Genomic DNA, 16268 nt, shown 5'->3' on the forward strand with positions numbered 1-16268 from the left:
CGATATCGCCCGAAACTTTTCCGGTGACCAAAACAGGACTTCCCATATATAAATCTTTACCTCCGGACCATTCCGGAACTCCTCGTGACGTCCGGGATCTCATCCGGGACTCCGAACAACATTCGGTAACCACATACAAACTTCCTTTATAACCCTAGCGTCATCGAACCTTAAGTGTGTAGACCCTACGGGTTCGGGAGACATGCAGACATGACCGAGACGTTCTCCGGTCAATAACCAACAGCGGGATCTGGATACCCATGTTGGCTCCCACATGTTTCACGATGATCTCATCGGATGAACCACGATGTCAAGGACTTAATCAATCCCGTATTCAATTCCCTTTGTCTATCGGTATTGTACTTGCCCGAGATTCGATCGTCGGTATCCTTATACCTTGTTCAATCTCGTTACCGGCAAGTCTCTTTACTCGTTCCGTAACACATCATCCCGTGATCAACTTGTGACGCCCCCGATTTAACCGTACACTAATCATGCACGCAAATGTGTACGATCAAGATCAGGGACTCACGGGAAGATATCACAACACAACTCTACCAGTAAAATAAGTCATACAAGCATCATAATACAAGCCAGGGGCCTCGAGGGCTCGAATACAAGTGCTCGATCATAGACGAGTCAGCGGAAGCAACAATATCTGAGTACAGACATAAGTTAAACAAGTTGCCATAAGATGGCTAGCACAAACTGGGATACAGATCGAAAGAGGCGCAGGCCTCCTGCCTGGGATCCTCCTAACTACTCCTGGTCGTCGTCAGCGGGCAGCACGTAGTAGTAGGCACCTCCGATGTAGTAGGGGTCGTCATCGACGGTGGCGTCTGGCTCCTGGACTCCAGCATCTGGTTGCGACAACCAGAAAGGAAGGAAAAGGGGAAAAGAGGGAGAAAAGCAACCGTGAGTACTCATCCAAAGTACTCGCAAGCAAGGAACTACACTACATATGCATGGGTTTATGTGTAAGGAGGCCATATCGGTGGACTGAACTGCAGAATGCCAGAATAAGAGGGGGATAGCTACTCCTGTCGAAGACTACGCTTCTGGCAGCCTCCGTCTTGCAGCATGTAGAAGAGAGCAGATTGAAGTCCTCCAAGTAGCATCTCCAATAGCATCGCATAGCATAATCCTACCCGGCGATCCTCTCCTCGTCGCCCTGTAGAAAAGTGATCACCGGGTTGTCTGTGGAACTTGGAAGGGTGTGTTTTATTAAGTATCCGGTTCTAGTTGTCATAAGGTCAAGGTACAACTCCAAGTCGTCCTGTTACCGAAGATCACGGCTATTCGAATAGATTAACTTCCCTGCAGGGGTGCACCACATAGCCCAACACGCTCGATCCCATTTGGCCGGACACACTTTTCTGGGTCATGCCCGGCCTCGGAAGATCAACACGTCGCAGCCCCACCTAGGCACAACAGAGAGGCCAGCACGCCGGTCTAAACCTAAGCGCACAGGGGTCTGGGCCCATCGCCCATAGCACACCTGCACGTTGCGAGGGCGGCCGAAAGCAGACCTAGCCTAGTGGCGTTCCAGTCCAATTCGGCGCGCGCCGCTCCGTCGCTGACGTCTGAAGTGCTTCGGCTGATACCACGACGTCGGGATACCCATAACTACTCCCACGTAGATGGTTAGTGCGTATAGGCTCGTAGCCGACTCAGATCAAATACCAAGATCTCGTTAAGCGTGTTAAGTATCCGCGAACGCCGAACAGGGCCAGGCCCACCTGTCTCCTAGGTGGTCTCAACCTGCCCTGTCGCTCCGCCACAAAGTAACAATCGAGGGCCGTCGGGAACCCAGGCCCACCTCTACCGGGATGGAGCCACCTGTCCTTTCAGCCCCCTCATCAGAATCACTTGCGGGTACTCAATGAGCTGACCCGACTTTAGTCACCATCTGTATAGTATGTATGTATGTATAGTATATACCCGTGATCACCTCCCAAGTGATCACGACCCGATAGTATAGCAAGGCAGACTGACAAGAATGTAGGGCCAATGATGATAAACTAGCATCCTATACTAAGCATTTAGGATTGCAGGTAAGGTATCAACAAATGTAGCGACAATGTCAGGCTATGCATCAGAATAGGATTAACGAAAGCAGTAACATGCTACACTACTCTAATGCAAGCAGTATAGAGGAGAATAGGCGATATCTGGTGATCAAGGGGGGGGCTTGCCTGGTTGCTCTGGCAAGAGAGAGGGGTCGTCAACTCCGTAGTCGAACTGGGCAGCAGCAGCGTCGGTCTCGTAGTCTACCGGAGAGAAGAGGGGGAAGAAACAATGAATACCAAGTAAACAGATGCATATCGATGCATGACATGTCAAGAAGCGATGCTAGGCGTGCCCTAACGTGGTATGAGGTGGTACTGGTTAAGGGGGAATCATCCGGGAAAGTATTCCCGGTGTTTCGTGTTTTCGGGCAGAGGAGCCGGAGGGGGAAAGTTGCGGGTTCGATAGGTTAGGGGGGTGTGGTGGACGAACGGACTGCGTATCCGGAATCGTCTCGTCGTTCTGAGCAACTTTCATGTAGAAAACATTTTCATCCGAGTTACGGATTAAAAGATATGATTTTCTAAAGATTTTATTAATTTCTGTATTTAATTAATTATTTAAATTAATTCGAAAATGGAATTATGACATCAGCATGATGTCATGCTGACATCATCAGTCAACAGAGTTGACTTGGTCAACCTGACCAGTGGGTCCAGTGGGACCCACCTGTCATACTCTGATTAGTTTTATTAGGGGTTAGCTAAACAAATTACGGTTTAATTAAACTAACAAGTTAATCAGATTAATTAAATAGGACTAATTAACTTAATTAATTCACTAATTAATTAATTAATTAATTATAATTTTTATTGATTCATCATTTTTTTTAATAGTTCATTCTTTTAATTGTTGTTTTATAAAATATAAATACAACTCCTAAATTAATGTTATAATTTAATCTACTGCTCCAATAAGTATGACACCTAATTAAAATAGTTTGCATTATTATTATTTTTAAAAGGGCATTTAATTAATCGTCATAGCTGCGTTTTAATTACTTTAGAGTCTTTAAACGTTTTATAAAAGTGTGGTTTCTCCACAATAATTACCTATGCATTATTTGGCAACACCCCAACATCTTAGTTTTAATATTTGAAAATCTTTACCATTTGACTTTATTTTAAGTTTTAATTTCGAATCGATTTTGAACTAACACGAAATTAACAACAGTAACCGTGGTGACGTGGCATCATTATCTTGGGATTACTGTAGCCTAATTATCCGGGCGTCACAATTCTCCTCCACTACAAGAAATCTCGTCCCGAGATTTAAGAGGGGAGTAAGGGGGGGGGGGTTCTGGTTATTCTAATGGATCTTCTTGAAGAAGTTAATCCCTTTCGTTGATGTCTTCAATTCTTTATTCCAAAGCATCATGATGAAGTTGTCGTCCTTTCTTCGGGGAACTCCATCGTACTTACGAATAGGTAAGGGGCAGTTCTACAAAAATAGGAGGTTATAAGGGAAATTCATCTGGGGGTATCCCAAGAATGAACATATGAGTATCTCTCGAGTTGAACAAATTACACCTATCGAGAGCAAAGTAAGACGGGGCAATAAGAAGTTTCAAGCGGATAGGCAATCGTTCATTGCCTGAAGCGAAGTGTGAAAGGGGTTCAGAGCAATGGGAATAAGTATTGCGTCTGATACCAAATTGATGATCTCATCAGAAGGTGGCTCGTGAATTACACACGAGGCCACTGAGGAATAACTTTGGGAACAGGGGGTGTACATGAGAGTCAGGTTTCGATCCTGTGGAACTGTGGGATATGGGCCCACCATGTGGATTAAAAGTAGGAAGGACAGTGACATCTTGCACGATCATGTAAGCAAGGCATGCCAGAGGATAGTCTGTCGGTTATGTCGGCAACAACATCGGTACCAAGGGCGAGGGACGAAGAGAACCATTTTCCTGCTCGTTGAACGAGGCGGGCCAATAGGCAAGGTTCTCGTCCATCGGTGGCTACCGAAATGTCATCAACAATAGTAACAGGGTCTTACTGACACGGTCGTACACCAAGGTGTTTACATAAGCAGAAGAATATTACTGCTTAGATCATATAGACCTCAAGAAAGGTTAAACCAAACAATGGAAAGGACATATGATTATCAGATTAATCAGGCGATGGAAAGGAAAAATGTGTCTTAGTCACATAATTCAGGGATATATCCTTCCCAAGGATAAGCAGAGCATGGTATCCGTGGCAGGATATCATGTAGAAAACCCTTTAGGTAAGGGGAGAGAAATTTCATGACACTATCCATACAAAGGTGTTTGGATAATTGATAAGGAAAATTTAGCATTTGCTTTAAATGTTCTTGTTGAAAATCGGAGTATCACAGACATGCTTCGAGATAGCATTGACATGGTCTTCAAGCAAAGGTCGGACTTTGGATACAAAGGATCCATCGGAAACAACCTATAGAATAAGTCTTACAATTTCCTCATGGAAGAATGATTAACCTTGCTAAAAAGGAAAACTATAACAATGGGTCCTCCGGCCCGGTGCGCTAGGCATGTCATCACCTTACCGGTCACATAAAGACCATTGTTATAACTCTTGAAAATATATCCCAACCATCATATCTGACCGAGATTCAGATCTGATTGGTGTTAGGATATGTCAGACTCAGGACGCCTGAGAAGAAAAGGTGTAACACAATTGGCGAGATGACATTGTAAGATTCTCGGGAAATGAACTATAGGAGCAAGTTTCGAAACAATAGTTCATCATTAACCAAGGAGAAGATGAGGATGTGGATGATGGACTCAGCGACCATTCATCGAGAATTCCAAAAAGATGGATTTCCACAATTATGTGAACAAGGAGATAATCATTTGGCGGATCAAATGATGTAATGATGTATGCTCGAGGGAAACATACACAACTGAACAATGATAGAAGGGTGTACCCAGGAATCTGGACTAGGTAGCACGATCAATGTTCGAATGATGATTCAATAAGTAATAAACTTCAATGCAATAGGGTTGCTAGAAGTTTAGAATTTACACCTCACAGACCATTTGTCGGTTTTCCGGTTAGAAACAACACGAGGACCAAGGAAAGAATGGTGATGTTAATAAGTATCACTTGTGTCAAGAATTCTTAAGGGTGGTGAATTTCTTGCCACACTCTTGACATGTAAAGGGTAATACTCCAAGGTAAAGAAGAACAGATGCTGGATAGCAAGGAACTCAAGGTATAACACAAAACACGACAAGTTTGTGTTGGAGGGAAGTCAATAAAGTGGTCGATGATAATACAGATCACCGAGGGCAAGGATGGTATTTCTCATCATGAATTCAATCGATATCCTGGAAGAGCTCATAATGCTCATGATGATCACGACACATTTGTCGCGAGAGTTCATGAAGATGTAATCGATCGGCGACGACATCAAGTCAAAGTAATGATGAAGTGAAAGGTTATTGGAACCAAGGGTACGACACAACTCGAAACCAAGCTTGTTGTTCAAGGAGAAATGGTATGACGATGAGGATCGACGTAAGGTTAGTTCATCGTCGAAAATTGGTGCTCCGAGAATAAGGACCAGGTAGCACAGTTAGAATCGTCACGACAATGATATAGCCAAACAGGCTAGGAATGGCGTGATCGGGTACAAACTCGTACTTATAGAAGCTTACTGAAGAGTTGTTGAACCGAAGAGCGGACTCGGTTCAGTTATCGGTGTTTTTGAGTGTTCAATAACTCAGAGCCCGCGAAAAATTGGAATCAGTGGGAAGGTAGCACTTGATGAAGAACTCATAAGGAGTTATGCAGTTCCATGATAATCTCGAGATACCAGGGGGGTAATACTCGTCACAAGATCAAAGTAAAGGTGGGACTGGTGTATTGATCCATAGAAGACAATTGTTTTTAACTTGTCCAAGAAATGAGATCAAAGAAGAACAATCATGGTCGGAACCACGGTTGCAAAAGGCCAGATCCTAGATATAAGATGAACTTATACCAAAGGAATAATTTATTTAAAAGAAGCTTTAATGATAAGATCTACAACGTGTCCATGGGCATGAACACAAGTTCAAGGTCGACTCCCACTTCTCCAATGCATACCCTTTCATTCACTTCTCGCTTTCGATGAAGTTATAGCGTTGAAATCTTATCTGGCAAAATACCAGAAGAGTACGACTCGTGAAAACTTTCGAGTTCACACATATTAAGGAAGGCATAGGTTCAACCCATCTGGGCATCTTAGAATCATATACCAGAATCTTTAGAAGTAAATAACTCAAGCTCAAAGGCAAAGCATGGTTGAGAAAGCAGACGATACAATTTACCAAAGGCATTATGTATCCGAGGAAAGGCTCACAAGGTTATTGAATATGAAGGGCGTTGTCAGATAAAATCCAACAAAGGATCTGGTGGTCCACAAGGGATCTGACGTGAGCATCGGTACTCAACTAGAGGAAGCAAATTATAGAAACAACTGACTAACTCAATTGTCAAATGCAAAGGAATTATGATTTCCAAATCAAGGGATCAGAAGCAATGCTCTAATTAGGGGTGGATAAGTTGAATAGCCTTAGGGTACAATCAAAGACAATTGGATTGGTCGAGAACCAATTCCAGTTAAAAGGATGGCAGCTCAGCCGGAAAGGTAATTTATAAGGATCAATGATGATTGCGGGTATTCGCAAACATATTGAGTCAACAGACTCAAAATGATAATGACAAGGAATGTCAATATGACTACGAGACTTATGGGATTAACCATAATGCAAGTAAGAAAGAATTTCAAGAGCCAAAGGCTCCAGAGGATTCTCGGAAGATCGAATAGTATTTTGAAGAATTTTGTGTAACACATGAACAACAGGGGATGAGCGGATACTCGACAAGTGCGAGTATTTATTTGAGGGGGTATTCATGTAGTAAGGAACTGCTAGGCAGTAGGCACAAAGTATTCTCGGATCAATAGAGAAAACTTCGGGGTATCTTGTAATAACAAGATCACTGGGGGATGATCGTATGAATGGCAAGTGTAAGTAGTTATCCATACGGATTTATCGGTGGCCAGGAATAGCAAAAGTGATGGTCACAAAGTCTCGAGAGAATATCAAAGAGTATCTCCGAATTCTTCTGATTAGCAGGTGATCCTCTGCAATAAGGGGCTCTTCGGGTGGATGCGATCACGAGATCCTAATCTTAGAGTTAGCAAATTCATTTAACCTGAATAGTAGAGAGATCAGAGTCCCAGAGTATAGGTCGAGGAGTAAAAGATCCTAGTACCACCCGATGGCGACGTGGGCCCGTAAGGCACACAGCCAAGTTAGTAAAAGTTTTTGTAATGTCTAGACTCGACTTCGGCCAAGGAGTGTGGAAGGGGGATTCCTACAGGCAGTCGGCTCTGATACCAACTTGTGACGCCCCCGATTTAACCGTACACTAATCATGCACGCAAATGTGTACGATCAAGATCAGGGACTCACGGGAAGATATCACAACACAACTCTACCAGTAAAATAAGTCATACAAGCATCATAATACAAGCCAGGGGCCTCGAGGGCTCGAATACAAGTGCTCGATCATAGACGAGTCAGCGGAAGCAACAATATCTGAGTACAGACATAAGTTAAACAAGTTGCCATAAGATGGCTAGCACAAACTGGGATACAGATCGAAAGAGGCGCAGGCCTCCTGCCTGGGATCCTCCTAACTACTCCTGGTCGTCGTCAGCGGGCAGCACGTAGTAGTAGGCACCTCCAATGTAGTAGGGGTCGTCATCAACGGTGGCGTCTGGCTCCTGGACTCCAGCATCTGGTTGCGACAACCAGAAAGGAAGGAAAAGGGGAAAAGAGGGAGAAAAGCAACCGTGAGTACTCATCCAAAGTACTCGCAAGCAAGGAACTACACTACATATGCATGGGTTTATGTGTAAGGAGGCCATATCGGTGGACTGAACTGCAGAATGCCAGAATAAGAGGGGGATAGCTACTCCTGTCGAAGACTACGCTTCTGGCAGCCTCCGTCTTGCAGCATGTAGAAGAGAGCAGATTGAAGTCCTCCAAGTAGCATCTCCAATAGCATCGCATAGCATAATCCTACCCGGCGATCCTCTCCTCGTCGCCCTGTAGAAAAGTGATCACCGGGTTGTCTGTGGAACTTGGAAGGGTGTGTTTTATTAAGTATCCGGTTCTAGTTGTCATAAGGTCAAGGTACAACTCCAAGTCGTCCTGTTACCGAAGATCACGGCTATTCGAATAGATTAACTTCCCTGCAGGGGTGCACCACATAGCCCAACACGCTCGATCCCATTTGGCCGGACACACTTTCCTGGGTCATGCCCGGCCTCGGAAGATCAACACGTCGCAGCCCCACCTAGGCAAAACAGAGAGGCCAGCACGCCGGTCTAAACCTAAGCGCACAGGGGTCTGGGCCCATCGCCCATAGCACACCTACACGTTGCGAGGGCGGCCGGAAGCAGAACTAGCCCCCTTAATACAAGAGCAGGCTTACGTTCCAATCCGGCGCGCGCCGCTCCGTCGCTGACGTCTGAAGTGCTTCGGCTGATACCACGACGTCGGGATACCCATAACTACTCCCACGTAGATGGTTAGTGCGTATAGGCTCGTAGCCAGACTCAGATCAAATACCAAGATCTCGTTAAGCGTGTTAAGTATCCGCGAATGCCGAACAGGGCCAGGCCCACCTGTCTCCTAGGTGGTCTCAACCTGCCCTGTCGCTCCGCCACAAGTAACAGTCGGGGGCCGTCGGGAACCCAGGCCCACCTCTACCGGGATGGAGCCACCTGTCCTTTCAGCCCCCTCGTCAGAATCACTTGCGGGTACTCAATGAGCTGACCCGACTTTAGTCACCATCTGTATAGTATGTATGTATGTATAGTATATACCCGTGATCACCTCCCAAGTGATCACGGCCCGATAGTATAGCAAGGCAGACTGACAAGAATGTAGGGCTAATGATGATAAACTAGCATCCTATACTAAGCATATAGGATTGCAGGTAATGTATCAACAGATGTAGCGACAATGTCAGGCTATGCATCAGAATAGGATTAACGAAAGCAGTAACATGCTACACTACTCTAATGCAAGCAGTATAGAGAAGAGTAGGCGATATCTGGTGATCAAGGGGGGGGGGCTTGCCTGGTTGCTCTGGCAAGAGAGAGGGGTCGTCAACTCCGTAGTCGAACTGGTCAGCAGCAGCGTCGGTCTCGTAGTCTACCGGAGATAAGAGGGGGAAGAAACAATGAATACAATGCAAACATAAACACGACGATGCGTGACGTGACAATGAGCGGTGCTAGGTGTGCCCTAACGTGGTATGAGGTGGTACCGGTTAAGGGGGGAAACATCCAGGAAGTATTCCCGGTGTTTCACGTTTTCGGGCAGAGGAGCCGGAGGGGGGAAAGTTCCGAGTTCGATAGGTTAGGGGTGTGTGGCGGACGAACGGACTGCGTATCCGGAATCGTCTCGTCGTTGTGAGCAACTTTCATGTACAAAGTTTTTCGATCCGAGCTACGGTTTACCTTATATTAATTTTAAAAGCTTTAAATCATTTTTAGGATTTATTTAATTAATTTAATCAACATTATCCAGAATAGTGTCTGCTGACGTCATCATGACGTCAGCATGACGTCAGCAGTTGACTTGGTCAACCTGACAGGTGGGTCCCACCTGTTAGGGATTGTTTAGCTAATTAACAATTAGGGTAACTATTTATTAGGTTAATTAATCTTAATTAGTTAAACTAAACAAGATTAGATAAGTTAATTAATTAGTTAATTAATTAGTTAATTAATTAAATTAATTAATTAATTAATTAATTTTATTATTAATTTATTTATTATATATATATATATTTTAATTCTTTTTTTTTATCGTTCTGGGGCTGGGGCCCCTCTGGTCAGTGGCCCGAAGGGGTCTTAGCGGGCGAGTGGGCTTGCGGGCGTCCGACCCAGGAGAGGGTCTAGTGGCACAGACGGGCGCCGGCGCCGGGCGACGACCGGAACCGCGGCGAGGGTGGCCGGAATGGGGCGGCGCCGGCGATGCTGGGCAGCGGGGGGGTGCGGCAGAGGTAGCAGCTGCCGCAGCAGTGGCGGGCGATGCGAAGGCAGGCGGGCACGACGGCCGCTGCGGTCGTGCACGCACGGGGAGGAGGAAAGTGGGGGCGCGTGCGGGCTTGAGGGCACGCCGGCGCGGCAACGCAGCGGGGGGGGGGAAGAGGTGGGAGGCGGGGCACGGTGTGCTGCGGTGGTCGAAGCTGACGGGCACGGCGGAACGTGCGTGCAAAGGCCGCAGCCAGGGGGTGCGCCCCGGCGCGGGCGAGCGAGAGGGGAGGCACGGGGCTGTGCGGGGGCGCGTGCGGGAGCAGAGCTCCAGGCGGGGGGGGGGGCGGAGCCATGGGGCTCGTCCGACCTGAGACGAGGCGGGCGCGAGCGTGCGGCGGAGAGGGGAGAGGAGGCCGAGGGCCTCACCGGGGTGCGTAGGGTCTGGGGAGCGGGGGTTGAGGAGGAAGACGGCGACGACGCCGTAGAGGAGCAGTCCGGTGATGGGGGGGGTCCGGCGACGGGGAGGTCGAGGCGGAGGCGCGGTCCAGGCGGCGACGGGTGCGCGAGGGAGAAGGGCGAGGGGATCGGGATTCCCCGATCCAGATCCAGCGGGGGGGGGGAGGAGTGGTGCGAGTGGGGGGTGGGGTAAGCTAGGGTTCGATCATGGGGGGGGGGATAAGGGAGGCGTGGGGGGAGGCCGGTTGGGCCTGCGGCCGAAAGGGCCGGCCTGCTGGGCCGGAGCCCAGTGGGGGGGACTCTCTCTCCCTTTTTTTTATTGTTTTCTGTTTTCTTTTTATTTATTTTCTTTTCTGTTTTTATTTATTTATAAACACTTAGGCATTTTATAAAATTGTGAACCTTACACCATAATTATCTTTGTAATACATGGCAACCACCGAACATTTTTATTTTAATTTTTAAAAAACTTTTATTGTTTTCTTTTATTTAAATTTTGAATTTGTTTCGGTTCTGAACTATCGAGAGTTTATCACAGTAACCGTGGTGACGTGGCATCATTAGCGGGGAATCACTATAGCTTAATTATCCGGGCGTCACACAACTCCTTGGTCACATTGCGCATATGATGATGTCCTACCGAGTGGGCCCAGAGATACCTCTCCGTTTACACGGAGTGACAAATCCCAGTCTCGATCCGCATAAAACAATAGATACTTTCGGAGATACCTGTAGTGCACCTTTATAGTCACCCAGTTACGTTGTGACGTTTGATACACCCAAAGCACTCCTACGGTATCCAGGAGTTACACGCTCTCATGGTCAAAGGAAGAGATACTTGACATTGGCAAAGCTCTAGCAAACGAACTACACGATCTTTGTGCTATGCTTAGGATTGGGTCTTGTCCATCACATCATTCTCCTAATGATGTGATCCCGTTATCAACGACATCCAATGTCCATAGCCAGGAAACCATGACTATCTGTTGATCACAACGAGCTAGTCAACTAGAGGCTCACTAGGGACATATTGTGGTCTATGTATTCACACGTGTATTACGATTTCCGGATAATACAGTTATAGCATGAATAAAAGACAATTATCATGAACAAGGAAATATAATAATAACACTTTTATTATTGCCTCTAGGGCATATTTCCAACAGTCTCCCACTTGCACTAGAGTCAATAATCTAGTTCACATCGCCATGTGATTAACACTCACAGGTCACATCGCCATGTGACTAATACCCAAGAGTTTACTAGAGTCAGTAGTCTAGTTCACATCACTATGTGATGAACACTCAATGAGTTTTATGTTTGATCATGTTGCTTGTGAGAGAGGTTTTAGTCAACGGGTCTGAACCTTTCAGATCCGTGTGTGCTTTACAAATCTCTATGTCATCTCCTAGATGTAGCTACCACGTTCTATTTGGAGCCATTCCAAATAACTGTTCCACTTGGAGCTATTCTAAATTGTTGCTCCATTATACGTATCCGGTATCTCTACTCAGAGCTATCCGGATAGGTGTTAAGCTTGCATCGTCGTAACTCTTTACGTCGAACTCTTTATCACCTCCATAACCGAGAAAATTCCTTAGTCCACTAGTTACTAAGGATAACTTTGACCGCTGTCCTGTGATCTATTCATGGATCACTCTTGTACCCCTTGACTGACTCATGGCAAGGCACACTTCAGGTGCGGTACACAGCATAGCATACTGAAGAGCCTACGTCTTAAGCATAGGGGACGACCTTCGTCCTTTCTCTCTATTCTGCCGTGGTCGAGCTTTAAGTCTTAACTTCGTACCTTACAACTCAGGCAAGAACTCCTTCTTTGACTGGTCCATCTTGAACACCTTCAAGATCATGTCAAGGTATGTGCTCATTTGAAAGTATTAAGCATTTTGATCTATCCTTATAGATCTTGATGCTCAATGTTCAAGTAGCTTAATCCAGGCTTTCCATTGAAAAACACTTTCAAAATAACCTTATATGCTTTCTAGAAATTCTACGTCATTTCTGATCCATAACAATATGTCAACAACATATACTTATCAGAAATTCTATAGTGCTCCCACTCACTTCTTTGGAAATACAAGTTTCTCATAAACTTTGTATAAATCCAAAATCTTTGATCATCTCATCAAAGCGTACATTCCAACTCCGAGATGCTTACTCCAGTCCTTAGAAGGATCGCTGGAGCTAGCATACCTTTTAGCATCCTTAGGATCGACAAAACTTTTCTGATTGTATTGCATACAACCTTTCCTTACGAAAACTGGTAAGGAAACTTGTCTTGACATCCATCTGCCAGATTTCATAAATGCAGCTAATGCTAACATGATTCCGACGGACTTTAAGCATCGCTACGAATGAGAAAATCTCATCGTAGTCAACTCCTTGAACTTGTGAAAAAAACTCTTCACCACAAGTCGAGCTTCACAGACGGTGACATTACCGTCCACGTCCATCTTCTTCTTAAAATCCATTTATCTCAATGGCTTGCCGATCATCGGGCAAGTCCACCAAAGTCCATGCTTTGTTCTGATACATGGATCCTATCTCGGATTTCATGGCTCCTAACCATTTGTCGGAATTTGGGCCCACCATCGCTTCTCCATAGCTCGTAGGTTCATTGTTGTCTAGCAACATGACCTTCAAGACAGGATCACCGTACCACTCCGAAGTAGTACGTGTCCTTGTCGTCCTACGAGGTTCGGTAGTGACTTGATCCGAAGCTTCATGATCACTATCATAAGCTTCCACTTCAATTCGTGTAGGTGCCACAGGAACAACTTCCTGTGCCCTGCCACACACTAGTTGAAGAGATGGTTCAATAACCTCATCAAGTCTCCACCATCCTCCCACTCAATTCTTTCGAGAGAAACTTTTCCTCGAGAAAGGACCCGATTCTAGAAACAATCCTTTATTGCTTTCGGATCTGAGACAGGAGGCATACCCAACTGTTTTGGGTGTCCTATGAAGATGCATTTTATCCGCTTTGGGTTCGAGCTTATCAATCCTGAAACTTTTTCACATAAGCGTCGCAGCCCCAAACCTTTAAGAAACGACAACTTAGGTTTCTCCAAATGGTGTCGTCTCAAGGAATTACGTGGTGCCCTATTTAAAGTGAATGTGGTTGTCTCTAATGCCTAACCCATGAACGATAGTGGTAATTCGATAAGAGACATCATGGTACGCACCATATCCAATAGGGTGCAACTATGATGTTCGGACACACCATCACACTATGGTGTTCCAGGCGGTATTAATTGCGAAACAATTTCCACAATGTCTCAATTGTGTGCCAAAACTCGTAACTCAGATATTCATCTCTATGCTCATGTCATAGACATTTTATCCTCTTGTCACAATGATCTTCTACTTCACTCTGAAATTATTTGAACCATTCAATAATTCAGACTTGTGTTTCATCAAGTAAATATTCTCAACATCTACTCGAATCATCTGTGAAGTAAGAACATAACGATATTCACTGCATGCCTCAGCACTTATTGGACTGCATACATCAAAATGTGTTACTTCCAACAAGTTGCTATCTTGTTCCATCTTACTGAAAACGAGGCTTTTCAGTCATCTTGCCCATGTGGTATGATTTGCATATCTCAAGTGATTCAAAATCAAGTGAGTCCAAACGATCCATCTGCATGGAGTTTCTTCATGCGTATACACCAATAGACATGGTTCGCATGTCTCAAACTTTTCTAAAACGAGTGAGTCCAAAGATCCATCAACATGGAGCTTCTTCATGCGTTTTATACCATTATGACTTACATGGCAGTGCCACAAGTAAGTGGTACTATCATTACTATCTTATATCTTTTGGCATGAAAATGTGTATCCCTACAATCAAGATTCAATAAACCATTCCTTTAGGTGCAAGAGCACTTATTCAGGTTTAATACTAATCTTGATGGTAGAGGGAGCGTACGATGTTAGATCACATCAAACTTGGAAAACACTTCCAACACATATCGTCAGCTCACCTTTAGCCAGTCTCCGTTTTATTCCGTAGCTTTTATTTCGAGTTACTAACACTTAGCAACCGAACCGGTATCTAATACCCTGGTGCTACTAGGAGTACTAGTAAAGTACACATTAACATAATTTATATCCAATATACTTCTATCGACCTTGCCAGCCTTCTCATCTACCAAGTATCTAGGGTAATGCTGCTCTAGTGGTTGTTCCCCTTATTACAGAAGCACTTAGTCTCGGGTTTGGGTTCAACCTCGGGTTTCTTCACTGGTGCAGCAGCTGATTTGCTGTTTCATGAAGTATCCCTTCTTGCCCTTGCCCTTCTTGAAACTAGTGGTTTCACCAACCATCAACAATTGATGCTCCTTCTTGATTTCTACTTTCGCGGTGTCAAACATCGCGAATACCTCAAGGATCATCATATCTATCCCTGATATGTTATAGTTCATCACGAAGCTCTAGCAGCTTGGTGGCAATGACTTTGGAGAAACATCACTATCTCATTTGGAAGATCAACTCCCACTCGATTCAAGTGATTGTTGCACTCAGACAATCTGAGCACAAGCTCAACGATTGAGATTTTCTCCCTTAGTTTGCAGGCTAAGAGAATCGTCGGAGGTCTTATACCTCTTGACGTGAGCACGAGCCTGAAATCCCAATTTCAGCCCTCGAAACATCTCATATGTTCCGCGATGTTTCGAAAACGTCTTTGGTGCCTCTGCTTAAACCATTTAACTGAACTATCACGTAGTTATCAAAACGTGTATGTTCGATGTTCGAAACATCCACAAACGACGTTTGGGGTTCAGCACATTGAGCGGTGCATTAAGGACATAAGCTTTCCACTGTCCGCATAATCGCTACTATCAACTTTCAACTATATTTTCTCTAGGAACATATCTAAAACAGTAAAACTAAAACGCGAGCTACGACATAATTTGCAAAAGGTCTTTTGACTATGTTCAGGATAATTAAGTTCATCTTATGAACTCCCACTCAGATAGACATCCCTCTGGTCATCTAAGTGATTACATGATCCGAGTCAACTAGGCCGTGTCCGATCATCACGTGAGACGGACTAGTCATCATCGGTGAACATCTTCATGTTGATCGTATCTACTATACGACTCATGCTCGACCTTTCGGTCTCCGTGTTCCGAGGCCATGTCTGCACATGCTAGGCTCGTCAAGTTAACCCTAAGTGTTTTCGCTGTGTAAAACTGTCTTACACCCGTTGTATGTGAACGTAAGAATCCATCACACCCGATCATCACGTGGTGCTTAGAAGCGACGAACTGTAGCAACGGTGCACAGTTAGGGGAGAACACTTCTTGAAATTTTGTAAGGGATCATCTTATTTACTACCGTCATCCTAAGTAAACAAGATGCATAAACATGATAAACATCACATGCAATCAAATAGTGACATGATATGGCCAATATCATTTTGCTCCTTTTGATCTTCATCTTCGGGGCTCCATGATCATCATCGTCACCGGCATGACACCATGATCTCCATCATCATGATCTCCATCATCGTGTCTTCATGAGGTTGTTACGCCAACGACTACTTCTACTTCTATGGCTAACGCGTTTAGCAATAAAGTAAAGTAATTTACATGGCGTTCTTCAATGACACGCAGGTCATACAATAAATAAAGACAACTCCTATGGCTCCTGCCGGTTGTCATACTCATCGACATGCAAGTCGT

The sequence above is a fragment of the Triticum aestivum genome, chromosome 7B (assembly GCF_018294505.1).
Source record: "Triticum aestivum cultivar Chinese Spring chromosome 7B, IWGSC CS RefSeq v2.1, whole genome shotgun sequence".
NCBI lineage: Eukaryota > Viridiplantae > Streptophyta > Magnoliopsida > Poales > Poaceae > Triticum > Triticum aestivum.